This window comes from Carassius gibelio, chromosome A19 (genome assembly GCF_023724105.1).
Source record: "Carassius gibelio isolate Cgi1373 ecotype wild population from Czech Republic chromosome A19, carGib1.2-hapl.c, whole genome shotgun sequence".
In the NCBI taxonomy this organism is placed as follows: domain Eukaryota; kingdom Metazoa; phylum Chordata; class Actinopteri; order Cypriniformes; family Cyprinidae; genus Carassius; species Carassius gibelio.
This window is the reverse complement of record NC_068389.1, coordinates 16,453,143-16,468,621: the sequence shown is the minus strand read 5'-3', so window position 1 is coordinate 16,468,621 and position 15,479 is coordinate 16,453,143. Positions and strand designations below refer to the sequence as shown.

The following is a 15,479-nucleotide window of genomic DNA, read 5'->3' as shown; positions in this document are numbered from 1 at the left end:
ACAAAACATGCAAATTGGTTTGGGATATCACAACATTGAAATGCATTTTGAACCTTGCCAACTCCATTCATATTCAAAGCCTTATTTCCCAATATTCTTACACAAACCTATTCAGGTCATATGCGATTACAGCTGAAGTGCTGCCTTTGCAAAAACATGTATAACTTTCTACATGAATTAATCATACAACTTGATTTGGTACATGTGTAGAATTAAAAAGAGATCCAATAAAGTCAGCTTGCATTGTTTGCAGACTTACAAGAGCTTTTCATGTTAATTAATATAGGAGTGTGTGGAAAAAACAAAACCACATTGTTATCCTAGACACATTCTTTCCTATTAGTAACACTAATTTAGCAATGACTACGTAGTGAGTAAGATTATTTTTTTATTCAGCAAGGATGTATTAAATTGATGCAAAAGTGACAGTTATATTGTTACAAACATATTTTTATAAAATGTTAATAATACTGTATAAATACTTGAAGAGTAAGTAACAAGCGATTCTTCAGTGAATTCTGAATAGAGGGTCTAAATATGAAAGATCTGGTGAGACACAGTATAATAGCAAAACATACATTCTGAGGTCATTTCCTGGCCATCAGTTTCACTATGTGCAATAAATATTACTCTGTTGTCTGGAGTAATTCAGAACAACATAGTTATATGGCCACTATAAGCAGAGGTGCACATAAGATTTTCAGCCTGATTCTCAAAAGAGCACCTGGAGATTTGGTTTGGTCCTCATTCTGCACATAGTGTGACCCATTAAACATAACTAACTATCTAACTAAATATATATATATATATATATATATATATATATATATATATATATATATATATATATATATATATATATAAAAGTGATAATAGTATTGCACTTGTTTTTTTTTTTATAAAATAATAAAATAAAATAAAGTGTAATTAAACTATTATATTTTAAAATAAAAAGGGAGTATTACATAAAAATACATCTATTTTATAGTAAACCTAAAAATAAAATGCTAATATTTATTTTTTCATATGAATTTTCATAATTTTCATAATTCAACTTGAAATCAGCAAATTTTTATTTTTGTCGGGTTGCCTGAAAGTAAGTTTTTTGTGTTTTGAAAACAGCAGCGGACAGTTTAGATTTATGCTATCAGATCGAATAGAAATCTTACAATGTAGTACACAGTTTGTCGAATCTAAAATTGTAATTGAGCATTAACAACCGTCAACCATGTCGGTACGCAAATGAACGGTATGAACTTATTTACAAAGTGCAATTTTTATTCTGGTCACGCATGCACACCTGCGTACCAATTATGTGCACCCCCGAACATAAGACATTCATCCTTACAATGAGGTCAGAACAAACATCTTCCAAAAGAGTATTGATTTTGAAGGAAACGACAAATCTTTCATCTGATTGTACTATATATATGAAAAACACTGGCCACATTAATCAATCCGTCCATGAAATGACCTTTAAAAAACATAACCCAAAGGCATGAGGAGTACACAATGTTTGATGAAATGTAAAGTGAAATACAAACGACAGAGACCTCTTAAAAATTATGCACATAAAACTTATTTAAAATATCTAGAACAGAAAAAGTATGCCATTTTCACTATGCCATTTTCAATTCACACCATTTAATCACAGTGGACTTAATTTGGCTTTTTCCCCCTTTTCAACAGTATAAATTTAGGAAAAGTCTAAAACTCAGCAGATCCTGGAGGAAAACCTGATAAGTCTCCAAGACACCTGCAACTTGGGAGATAATTTGTCTTCTAAGTGAGCCAAAGTGTAAAAGCCAAAGCTACTTAAAAAAACAACAATATTAATGTCCTGGAGTGGCCAAATCCTAGTCCAGGTCTCAATCCAGTTGAGAATTTATAGGTGGGGTCTGGATCTCCATGAATCCTGCTGATCCTGAGCAGTTCTACACAAAAGAATGAGAAACTGCATTGTCCAGATGTGGCTAACAGACACCAACAGTATCCATGCAGACCAAATACTGCATCTGCTAAATACGGACTAGGAATTTTTCTCTTTGACATGAAAGAATCTTTTCTATTGATCAGGTGCCACAAAAGCCAAAATACATCATGTGTGATTAAATGAAACAAAAACAGTCACTTTTTATAGTCACTGTATAATCTTAAAATAGAATAACTTATATCCAGCACTCAGTCTCCATCTGTTGTCTGTGTCTGAAAATAATATGAAAGGAGACAAATGTAACCCTCAAACTTCCTAATCACATCCCACTTTTTTTAACCAGTGTAATTAGTTTTCAGCACAGCCAGTTCCCCGCGGGTAACAAAAATGTAGCAATTAGAAAACATTCTCTGATTTGGTTTGAGTTCCATCAGCCTCATCTTGACACAATGATGCCTTCAGCCAAGAAGCCATTCCTTCAGCAGTTCTACTCTTAGGTCAGTTCCACCAGTCTGCTACAGGGTGTCCAGTGTCTTTAAAATGTGGAAATTATCTTATACTGTAGGACTCAAAATGATCGCTTTTGAGCTGTGCTGTGTGTATAATAAATGTGGAGTGTTTTAGGACATAGATCACCGATTAATGGGACTCCAGCAATATTAGGTGATATGAAGAGTAATATACTATATAGTGCCTTGAAGAGTTTTATTTAATTTGAGCTCTATGATACATTGACCCTTAACACAACTGAAATAAAACTAGTGCATGATTTTGCTGCTTGATTTATATACTGTATATATTTTTTTCTCTAAAGGCACGCAGGAGCCAGCTGGAATATCAAAGATTCAGCTTTTTGGCAATAAACTAAATGAGGTTTGGTGTAAGCCATACACATCAGAATCATGCCATACCCACTGTGATGGCAGCATCACGCTGTGAGGTTATTTCTCTGCGGCAGGAGGTTGAGCAATTTAGTTTTTGCTGGAAAGTCAACAAAGAATTTGTTCTCTCATTAAAGAACCATGTAGTAATTTGTATTTATTTGAATAATATACTGAATAACATACTTTTGTAAATGGAACGTCTAATTTAATTTAAAAAAAAAACATGTTTAATGATTTGAAACCTGATGGACGCAAACCAAAAGATAAGATTATTTATAACAAATGTTAAGTCTGGCATCAGTGCAACCCAACTTCATGCAACCCAGCCCTAGCAGAAGATAAATTGAATAATAATATTAAAAACCTGGGAAGACCTGAAGAAATCCCAGACGAAAACCTGATGGGATTCTGAAAGGCATCTGCGACTTGGAAAAAGATTTATCAATAAGACAATGACCCCAAGCAACCAGCCAAAGCTACACAGCCAATGGCATAAAACAATATTAATATTCTAGCGCATCCAAGTCAGTGTCTGAATCTCAATCCAAATTAAAATGTATAGGTAGTCCCGAAATAAAAGGTTTGTCAATCCCAATGTAACCTGACTGAGCACTATTATTATTATTATTTGTTATTAAAAAATAAATAAATCAATTTAATTAATTAAATTGCATAGCAAGACAGTTGTTGTACTCTTCCTCCCTTGTAAGTTGCACTGGATAGATAAATAAATGTAAATGCAGTCATATAATTATGGAAGCTTTCAGGGAATTCTGAATATGTATCAAGTAAACAGTATCCATCAAATAATTGCTGAATGTATCTGAGGTTAATGCTATCCATTGAGATCAACTGTAATGAGGTTACCATTAACATTCTGTTCTTGTTACAACAAACATGAAAGAGGATAATGGGATTACTAGGCTTAATACCACGCATAAATTGGAGATGAAAGATGAATAAATTCCCTTTGAATTCTACTGCAAAACTTCTCTGACGATACAGCCTGAAATTACAAATGTGCTTAAAACACTATTTCAGCTGTAAAATTCACTGAACATCAGAGGTGTTGCTCTGATAATGACCCACAGGTTAATCAGCTATGTGAGAAAGCTCACAGAAAATAATGAGCAAATGAGCAGTCACTTTACTATGACTGCATGCCAAGGCACAAACTCATTGTTGATGTTAAATTAGGAAGTGCAGGTGCAGGAGACTAAAAACTGTTGGTAATGCTGGTTTGCCTTCCTCAAAATATGACGTATGGGAGGCCATGTATGAGTCAGAGTATGTCTACACTTCCACTCAAAGTATGGGGTCTGTATAATTGTTTTATGTTTTTGAAAGAAGTCTCTTATAATCAAGGCTACATTGGTCGTTTAACAAATACCATAAAAATTTTAATATTATAAAATGTTATTACAAATTAAAAGAACTGTTTTCCATTGTATATTGTAGTTTATTCATGTGATGGTCACATGATCCTTCAGAAATCATTCTGAACTGCTGATATGGTGCTCAATACATTTTTATCAATTTTGAATATAGATATAGATAATATAGATCAGTGGCTGCTATACATTTTTGTGGAAACTAATACTTTCAGAAAACGTTGATAAATAGAAGCATTTATTCAAAAAAGAATCAGTGAATAGTCATCATCACTGATCATCATTAGTACATAAAATTATATAAAAAAATATAATATATAATATATATATATATATATATATATAATATAATATATATATATATATATATAATATATAATATATATAATATATAATATATATATATATATATATATATATATATATATATATAAACTTACTGACCACAAACATTTGAATCATTACAAATAACGTTTTTATCAAGAAATTATTTAAATTACCCCTTAAAATGATGTATATTAATAACTATGCACAGAAAGCAACTTTAATTTGGACAACTACTGTAATATATAAGCTTGTGGAAACAACACATTTAAACAAACAACAGTGATTCTGTGACAGTTTGAGACAAAAAAAAGTTTAGGTAATGTGCACATCTTTGTAAAAGCAAGGTTTGAATAAACCAATAAGGCTCAATCATTTACACTTTACCATCATCCTATTAAAATAAGGCTGATATGAGTTTCCACAGTTTACAGTTTTTGCGGATCCACAGAATATCTGCCTTTGGGAAGTAAACATTATAGCACACAAAGTTTTCTTACTTTTGGAATAGCTATGCATGAGTAACTACAAGGACCTGCAAAGATGTGTGGCTTAAAATAGAGCGATGACAAAACAGGAAATTAATTTGGCAGATGGGCCTGCATACAAATGCCCATTTATCTGTATATGAATGTAACTGTAGACTTCGGTTAGTTACTTCGCATCCCATTAAGCATCCCTCCTTTTAGACTGAGCATTAACTCTGACAACAATTATTTACTGTTAATCTTAATTGATCCAGAACATTATGCGAAAGAAAACAACAAAAACTGCAGGTCAAAGCTAAATCATTAAAATACTTTGGGGGACAATTTGTGGATTAACATTAATTATACTGTACAATAAAAGAAACCATTAAAAAACTTAGCGAATCATGCTGGTAAAATAAATAATCTGTAAAACAGGAAGTGCATGGCACACCAGCGTGCTTTTTGTGAACTAATCTTTTAAAAGCACCCATAGTTCCTACTCACCTATAGTCATTTTAGCTTCATCTTTAAATCATAACCTGCAAAAAATCCATAAGCAATCCAATACACCATCCGCAGATTTTAAAATAAGACTCTTTGCCACAGGCACAAGATCCAAGACAAGGGATTCAAACACACAACTTTGCAATTCAAATACCATACACACAGGAATTAATATACAGTGCTGTGAAAAAAGTATGTGTCCCCATAACATTCTCCATTATTGCCTATTTGGAGAACTTTATGTTTGCACGGTTTCAAACTAAATGTAATGTTTGCAGTCAGCATCACCACTTGTGATTCGATATGAGCCCTTCTCATCACTGTGAAGGAATCTGGGCTCATTCTTCTTTATTAAACTTCTTTCACTTTGACAGATGGGTAGCTCTTCGAGCATGAACTTTTCTATTCAGGTCCTGCCACATCATCTATAGAAGGTTCAAGAAAGGACTGTGACTAGGCCACTCATTCAATTTCACTCTTTTCAGCTGTTCAGATGTGGAATTACTTTACTCTTAATCTACTGCTGCATTCTAAAATTATATATAAAGGACAGTCCACCACTTTACACTTCTGGGATTATTCATCATTATTCAGAGACCACAAGATTGGGAGCTAACAAATCACACTGTGTAAAAGCATTTTGATAAAAGCACCTTTCTAGTGAGATCTTTAAAATATTTGTACTTAAATTCTCTTATTTTTATGAAGGGTTTTATGAGGAAATATGGGCCAAATACTTTTTCTTGGGACATAAGACATGAGCCACACCTCACTTTTTTTTGTTTTTTGCTTTGACAAATTAACTTATTTTCTGTTGCAAATGACCAAGTCACACTGAACAATGCTTCAGTCAATCTGTCAAATGTATTAAATGCTCAAAGACCCTAAATAGAAATGAAACCTGAAAAAAACTTTGGTACCTCAGAACTAAAAACGCTGGTGGTTAACAGCTGGCGGACAGCATAACCTCTGTAAACTGGACCAGGAGGAACCGTACCGTGATTTAAAGGTCCATCTATCTGAATGCGTTACAATGAACCAGGGTTTAAAATTGTCTTCTTATCAGGCGCTAAAGCTACCATGAGCTAAAGGGGAAAGGGGCCATCAAACAAATATTCAAAGAAAAAAAATCAATACCTAATCTCGAAATGGTGACTCTTTTTCGCGAATTTTGGTTCACTGCGAATAAACTAATGGCTACTGTGCTTCTATATCCTGAACTCAGGCTTGGGGTTTATTAAAAAATACAAGAAAAGAGAGAAAGAAATGGAATCTGATAACACAAATACCCACAATGGTCTAGCATTCGCCACTGCCTCAGAATGCTTAAATCTAATCTGCTTCTAGACAGGGAAGAAAAAGGCCATGAGTGGGAATGGTAAGGCAAGGAATAATCCATTTCATTGTGAACATAGCTGAATTTAATTACAAAGCCCTCACAGCTGAATATGAGTGGCCCCAAATGTAATGGATCGCTAAGACTTTTTATCGCAACCATGCACAAAATAACTATGAAAAAGAAAGAAAAGGCCCAGTGAGTAACTTATATCACATTCTTTATAAAAGCATCATAAAATAGGATCCTGAAAGATAAAGTGATATTTCAGTGTTTCGTGAAAATGGTTGATAAAATTCCAAGCAACTTATCAACAATCCTGTAAATGAGGGTGGATAAAGCACCTCTAATTACAATCCGCTGCATTTAAAAAGTTATGTGCAATCATTCATTGGTGATCATCTGAAAGCCAACTGCTGACCCAAGAGCACTCATAATAATTCACAGCATAGTGTTTTAACACTTCATCAAATGCTTCAACAAAATCAACACACAAAAGACATTTTCAATCAAGCATTATGCAAAAGCTCAAAGCGTCAGGCTTTTGACACTGACATATTTAAAATATTGACTGACAAACCTGACGAGGGAATAGACGGCAATTAATGTGCAACTAAACAAATGGAATCTCTTGACACAGTCCCATTTGATCACATTTCCATATGCATTTATGCCTATTAAGCTTTTAAACTGAACATTTGGGACCTTGTAGGGAGCCCCTTTTATGCTTTACGCCTTTTAGGGCAAAATGTATTAATAAGGCCACAAACTGAATTACTGTTTAGTCTGATTATTTTGTCTTGTGCAGAGAGAACATCAGTCTCAGCCACTTTAAAGTAGTGAAAATAATAATATAAAAAAAATTCACATTCATCATGTTGTTATATTCTAATAATATAGGCATTTCCTTTACATAACTGTCCTAAAAGAAAACAAGCAATGTAAGGTCACTTCATAAAGCATGTGCATATATTTAATTTAAATAGAGCACTGAAAACATTCACAATATTTGTTTTTATTAACAAAATTAGTAACTTTTAGTAAAGAATAACTTATCTTTTAAACATAATAATAATCACAATAATCTTTTTAAACCATGCTGTTAAAAATACATCATTTGAAATGTGGCGCAAATGCTTACAACTTTCAGAAAAAGAAATCCACAAATGATAAAAGGTCTTGTTATAAGCTACAAACTAGTAAATGTGTGAAAAGTGACAAAAATCCCAAAAGTGTTCATAGATGAAGAAAAATGTAGGTAGGTAGAAACATTTCCACCATCACCCACGCTAACACCTCTTACAGTTCAACAGTGATTATTTAGGTGGTTCTGCTGATATTATTTATTTTCATAAAGAGCATTAACAGTGCCAAATCTGGCACTCGAACTGCATGCACAAGCCCATTCATCTCTATGCAGTCAGTGTTAAAGTCCCATGAATCTGTCTGCTCATTACGGCCTACTCCAAGACAAAATCAGACTAAATCTTCCTGACTTTCTTCCAGCATTTCTTTACACCTCCCCTCCCACGCTTCACCCGCTAATATCTCTCTGACTATTTCTCACACAGAGTGCAATGTTTCCTTTGGCCCTAGCTGACCCCCCTTCTCTACTCTTCATGTAGTCCATCACTGTTGAGCTAGCATCCCAACGCCCATGTGGGTATACGCTGGAGAACTGTCACACAAATTAACTCAGTCCAGTAGGTCCGGCTGTCACTTTAGTTTTGCAAGCGGCTTGATTAACAAGAGCCTGCTCCAAACAGGTGGTATCTGAACCCGTAAACTAGACAGAGTGGTCTGATTTTGTCAGTTTCAAACACCTTGACTGGGGAAAAACACTACTTGTAAACATATACAGAGTCCTGTCTTTGTATTAGACATTTCACAAGTGTCTGCCGGCACACCTGATGTATTTTCATCACACCAGTAGTACAGAAAAAAAAAAAAACCTTCAAAAACCTGAAAGTGTGTATGCAGTTAAAGCTGCGGTAGGTAACTTCTGACGCTCTAGCGGTTAATAGACAGAACTGCTTGCGTCTTGCGGAAGAACATCGTAGCCGGAACTACTTCTCTCTGTTTATGTCTATGAAGAATAACAAAGGTACTGGGTTACTCCGCCGCGGTATCCCCGAAGCAATCTAAAATAGTCCGAATATAAACACTTATTATAGCTGTACCCTAGTGATTCAGGACAAGCTAAAAACACGGTTTGGAAAATGGATTCATGGTGTACTCGCTTATTATATACATTTTTCTACATTTTGAACACAAACAAAGTTACGGACCGCAGCTCTGATTGGTTGTTTCTTACCGGGAGCAGAAGACTTTCTGCAAATGGCAATAGGAGCACTGGGAGGAGCCAGAGGAGCTTGATTTTTTCACAGATTATCGGTCTCATATTCTACTGTCAGGACATAATGACAGGTTTAAAATAAAGAACTTCATGTTGACCAGATTGTAAGTTAATCATTTAGGCTACAACTCAATACTGCCTATATGGACAGCGATTTAAATAAAAAGTGAACTACAGTAAAACTGCAGTGTTAAATGAGATGCGGTCGAAAATTTGGGTGCACCTAACTTTAGGCGCACCAATGCAAAAAACTTAGTCTAGAGCCCTGTCATGCACTGTCTTCTTCACAACTTTGCAGAAAGTTCACATACAGCTATGAAAGGTAATAGTTGAAAAGGCATAATAGGGGCACTTTAAAGTTCTGCATAATAAAGGGCGTGGCCACTTGAGTGACAGGTGGATTTCTGCTGCTGTCAACACAGTCGAGCTAGGTGGGCGTGGTTTCAGCAACCAACTCCTGCCTCCTTGCACATTTTTGATTATCCGGGAGTGACGCGCTGCTGACATGGCAACGGCCCACTCAGCCCACTTTGAGCTTCAAAAACGCTCTTCAGACACCTACAGGTGATGTCACAGACACTACGTCCATGTCTTTATACAGTCTATTGTACTGAAGCATGGATAAGGCAGTGCTGAGAGAAGAACATTTTCAGGTTAACTGCTGACAAATTACAGGCTTTATAAAAAAAATCTGGTATATTTGACATCTTTAGCATTCATGGCTCTACTGGTATGTAATTACTCTAGTTTTGAAATTAAAGAAATGTCGGGAAATGTTGGGTCTGTGACATTCTCATTTTCCTGAGCTGATAACGTTTTCAACCTTTGCTCTTTCAGAGACATACTGTGCTTATTTTAAAAGTAACAGAGACTTAAAAATACAGAGACAAACCTCTACTTTCCAGGGCACTACTACTACAAAGATCTCACTACAAAACAAGAACTCATGGTAGATACTGCCAACATTGTACTACAAACCTCTGCGGTAACTATATCCTCAAAGCCTTGGCCTTGTAAGTAATATTTTCTGGCTTTAATCAAGGCTTTATACCAACAAAAATGTTTTCAATCTTCCTGGATGTAAGGTCTAACATCATAATGGTATCATCTGGAAAAATATAATGTATTTCAAAGAAGGATGAGCTGAAAGTGCACCCTCTTAAATTATAACGGTTTTCACTGGGAGTTGTCTGTCTTGTAGAAGCTGATATTCTGCAAATAGAGTAATTAGAGCTACAGTTTGACCTGCTCGGGTCTCAGATAACCTGATGACATCTTTGACATGCCACTGGACTCATTATTTATAACAAGGTTACAGAACATTCACCTTGACACTGAGAGAAACATGGTAGGAAAAGTTTTATGTATTAACAATAATCTCAAGTATCTATGCATTGATGTGTCTAATAATAGTTATCTTTAAACAACACTGATCTTTAAACTCACCTCATCTTTAAACAACAATTACCTTAAAAAAAAAACCTGTCTAGTCATACGCATGCATTATGTTTGCAGTGATGAAAAATGCCTTGGTTCTGTAATGTTAAATTAAACGGAAGGTTTTCCCAAGATGCACCATTCATAATAGGCTCTTCCTTGTGTAAGTATGTTTACAATGCACTGGCTTCAATATTACTTTGATTCTTCACTCTCAAGGGTTTCAGTAAGAAACGAGGCAGAAATGTCAGTTGGCAATTACCGTCAAATGTATTTCTCTGTTCATTTCTTCTTTCTCCCTTAATTTTCCAAATTCGTTTCTCATTAGAAGGGTGTTAAACAGAATTAGAGGCCTCATTTGCATGTGTTGTGTCAGTCCGCAGGTCTACTTATCCCCATGTTAGAACCTCTTAAATGCCCATTTCTTAAGTATTTCTTGAAATTACAGGATGGGGTCTTGAAGAGGAGGTGCTGATGCTTCACTGGGTTGGAGGAAATCAAATCAACAGCTTTTGGAGCTCATAAAGGTGGTTCTTTGAAATTGAGGAGATAAATTGAAAACGTCACATATCAACTGAGGGAAAGTCACAGGCAATTTGCTGTCAATTTAGGAATCTTTACACAAGCTGTTGTATCTTCTGGCTCTGGACTGGTACTCCAGGAATAACCTTATAACCTCAAATGCTTATTTATATATATATATTGTGAAGGAGGACTGAAGTTCAAACCGATCATCTGAGTGGAGAAGAAAGGGGATTTAAGTGACTTTGAACGTAGAATAGTTGTTGGTGCCAGATGGGCTGGTCTGAATATTTCAAAAACTGCTGATCTACTGGGATTTTCACGAACAACCATCTCTAGGGTTTACAGAGAATGTTCCGAAAAAGAGAATATATCCAATGAGCAAAAATGCCTTGCTGATGTCAGAGGAGAATGGACAGACTGGTTATAGATGATGAAAAGGCAACTCAAATAACCACTTGTTACAACCAAGGTATGCAGAATAACGTCTCTGAATGCAAAACACATCGAACCCTGAAGCAGATGGGCTACAGCAGCAGAAGACCACACCGGGAGTTACTCCTGTCAGCTAAGAACAGGAAACGCATAGGCTCACCAAAATTGGACAATAGAAGATTGGAAAAACGTTGCATATATATATATATATATATATATATATATATATATATATATATATATATATATATATATATTAGGGGTGTAAAGATACGCGTATTCGTATTGAACCGTTCGGAACGAGGCTTTCGGTTTGGTCCGCGGTACGCATTATGTTATTATCCAATAACCAACAGGTCTGGTGTTTGGGTGCACTTTGGATTCCCTGTAAACTATAATGGTGAATTGGCAAGAGAGTGGTGGATAAAAAAAAACAACGGTCGCATCTGCTACATGACAATAGGGTACACCAGAGGGAATGCAAAAAAAAAAAAAAAACACCAGCGGGAATACTTAAAACATGTCAACTCATTTACGCCGACATCACCTTAGTGTGTCAGTATCTGGGAAAAGACGAAAAAAGGAGAAACATACACGCAACAAACTATCCCCGCAGCATTTAGTCAGACATTTCCAACGGATTCAAACAGGGCAAAATACATCACTGCGGCGATTGGTACATTTACGTTACATTTATGTTATAGCCGCGGATATGAGACCTTACTATTTACCATTCATTCTATCATCACCATTATAGTTTACAGGGAATCCAAAGTGCACCCAAACACCAGACCTGTTGGTTATTGGAGGATCTTCTATTTCTGGGTTGTTAAACGCATTGGCCATTTTGCAACGAGCCTTCAGCGCGTTATAGAATTCCATGTAAAAAGTTACATCTTTGTATTTGTTCATAACTACTACAACAATAACATTTTTTTTTTTTTAATAAGGAGCTGTTTTTGTTTTATACAGTATACTGCTAAGAAAACACCATAGAAGATGGGTAAAGAATAGCTCCATCAGTTCAATGTAAAAAAAAAAAAAAAAAAATTGTTAGTTTTAATAAATAAAAATTTTTAAAAAAATCAAGGACATTTATCTGCCAATTTTTTCTTTTTGCTGTATCTAAAACGTACCGAACCGAACCGTGACACCAGTGTATCGTATTAAACTGAACCGTGAATTTTGTGAACCGTTACACCCCTTATATATATATATATATATATATATCAATATTTTCTATTTGTTAAATAATAGCAATAATAATGATAAATAATTTATATAAAAAAATGAAAATAAAATAAAGTGGTTGTGCATTATGCTTCCATAAACAGAGTGTTAACTAAAGTAAGGCAAATCAAAGTAAAACAAAATAAAATAATTATTGTTACAATAGTATATCTTACAAACTGGCCAACAAACAAACAAACAACAGAACAGCATACACTGAGGATACCCAAGTCTCCTGATCTAATCCTGTGGGAAAATCACGGAGGCAGATATCCTTCTGGACTGCCATAAACACAGGGGATAAATAATTGATGCTTCACCCCGAAGCAGCCATTAAGCCAGTCTGTGATATGAGCCAAGTCACAGTGATGCCGGCTCCCACAATCCAACCACAAGCTTAAGGTTAACCACCAAGCTGATAAATGAAACGGAGCCATGGCAGACGGCCACAACCTCTGTGACCTGAGGGATCCTCAACAGAATAAAGAAGTGCTAATTTTTATCTGATTTCAAAATTAACCTGATAAGGACTGATGCCACACTGCAGAAATCTGATTAGCATAGCTCTTATTGTGAGTCAAGACATAATTTTTCATATCAATCTTGACAGAAAACAGATTTGTAGCATCATCTTGTCTGCATGCATGCTAATACTGCTGGATTTGGACCACGAAAAATGAAATTGATATTTGTAGGAAGATCTATGGTAGGAGTTCAAGTAAAACCCCTTTCTTTCTTCAGAAAACAGTGAAATGTTCTTACTGGAGAGAAAAAAAAGGTGAAAGTGAAGTGACATACAGCCAGGTATGGTGACCCATGCTCTGCATTTAACCCATCTAAAGTGCACACACACAGCAGTGAACACACACCCAGAGCAGTGGGCAGTCATTTATGCTATGGTGCCCAGGGAGCAGTTGGGGGTTTGATACCTTGCTCAAGGACACCTCAGTCGTTGTATTGCCGGCCAGAGGCTCGAACCCACAACCTTAGGGCTAGGAGACAAGCTCTCTAACCTCTAGGCCACGACTTCCCCTGACAAAAAGGCAAGGATTCAAATAAAACCTTTGTTCCATGGTACATACACCCTTGCGGAACCCAAAAGCAGTTACCACACAAGGGTTTTGTTGATGTGGTAAAACCCACAAACAGATGCTCACACACCAGAACACAAACAAAGCTAAAATACAGTGTTTACAGTGCGCTCCACAGAACAACGGACTGAAGGGACTGGAAGGCATTGCTGGAGAGAGCTAATCACAGAACTGCAGCTTGCCTGAGGGAGAACTCACTATCAGATCTGAAACAGAAGCCTTCAGTTCTGCCCATTGGACACTTCACCCCCCCCACCCCCACACACACACACACAGAAGCATCTGTGCAAACAAAGACAGGAACATACACACTCGCTGTCTCTCTTCAAATTGAGCTCAACAGCAGGTTTCCTGAAGTTTGAAGAGATTCTGAAGCAGAGCCCTGCTACCATGTAAACCAGAACCACATCAGAAGAGCTCAGCAGAGACCTGACTATTGTAATTTATACTTACAATTAATGACTAAACATTGATAACCTCATACTGTACCAATTTTTTTATTCAGTTACATAATTCCCAAAGCTTCATGGGGTGACAGTCGCAGTACCATAGACAGTACGATCGAAATAAAGACAGACAGACAAAGACAGAACGATTGAAAGACAGACAGACAAAACGATTGAAAGACAGACAGACAAAACGATTGAAAGACAGACAGACAAAACGATTGAAAGACAGACAGACAGACAGACAGACAGACAGACAGACAGACAGATAGACAGAACGATTGAAAGACAGATAGACAGAACGATTGAAAGACAGACAGACAGACAGACAGACAGACAGATAGACAGAACGATTGAAAGACAGATAGACAGAACGACTGAAAGACAGACAGACAGACATAACAATTGAAAGACAGATAGACAGAACAATTGAAAGACAGATAGAAAGAACGATTGAAAGACAGACAGACAGATAGAACAATTGTAAGACAGACAGAGAGACAGACATAACGATTGAAAGACAGATAGACAGACAGAACGATTGAAAGACAGACAGACAGACAGACAGAACGATTGAAAGACAGACAGACAGACAGAACAATTGAAAGACAGACAGACAGACAGACAGAATGATTGAAAGACAGACAGACAGACAGAACGATTGAAAGACAGATAGAAAGAACGATTGAAAGACAGACAGACAGAATGATTGAAAGACAGACAGATAGACAGAACGATTGAAAGACAGACAGACAGACAGACAGATGACAGAACGATTGAATGACAGATAGACAGAGCGATTGAAAGACAGACAGACAGACATAACGATTGAAAGACAGATAGACAGAACAATTGAAAGACAGATAGAAAGAACGATTGAAAGACAGACAGACAGACAGAATGATTGAAAGACAGACAGAGAGACAGACATAACGATTGAAAGACAGATAGACAGAACGATTGAAAGACAGATAGACAGACAGAACAATTGAAAGAGACAGAGACAGACATAACGATTGAAAGACAGATAGACAGAACAATTGAAAGACAGACAGACAGATTGAAAGACAGAATGAATGACAGACAGACAGACAGAACGATTGAAAGACAGACAGACAGA

The 15,479-nt window shown here is 36.1% G+C and overlaps 1 protein-coding gene across 2 annotated transcripts in view; it reads right to left on the bottom strand.

Annotated features, from left to right (window-relative positions):
• The window catches only part of vps50 (VPS50 EARP/GARPII complex subunit), a 106,453-nt gene that overhangs the window by 19,215 nt on the left and 71,759 nt on the right, over positions 1–15,479 (bottom strand). The window lies entirely within an intron of this gene.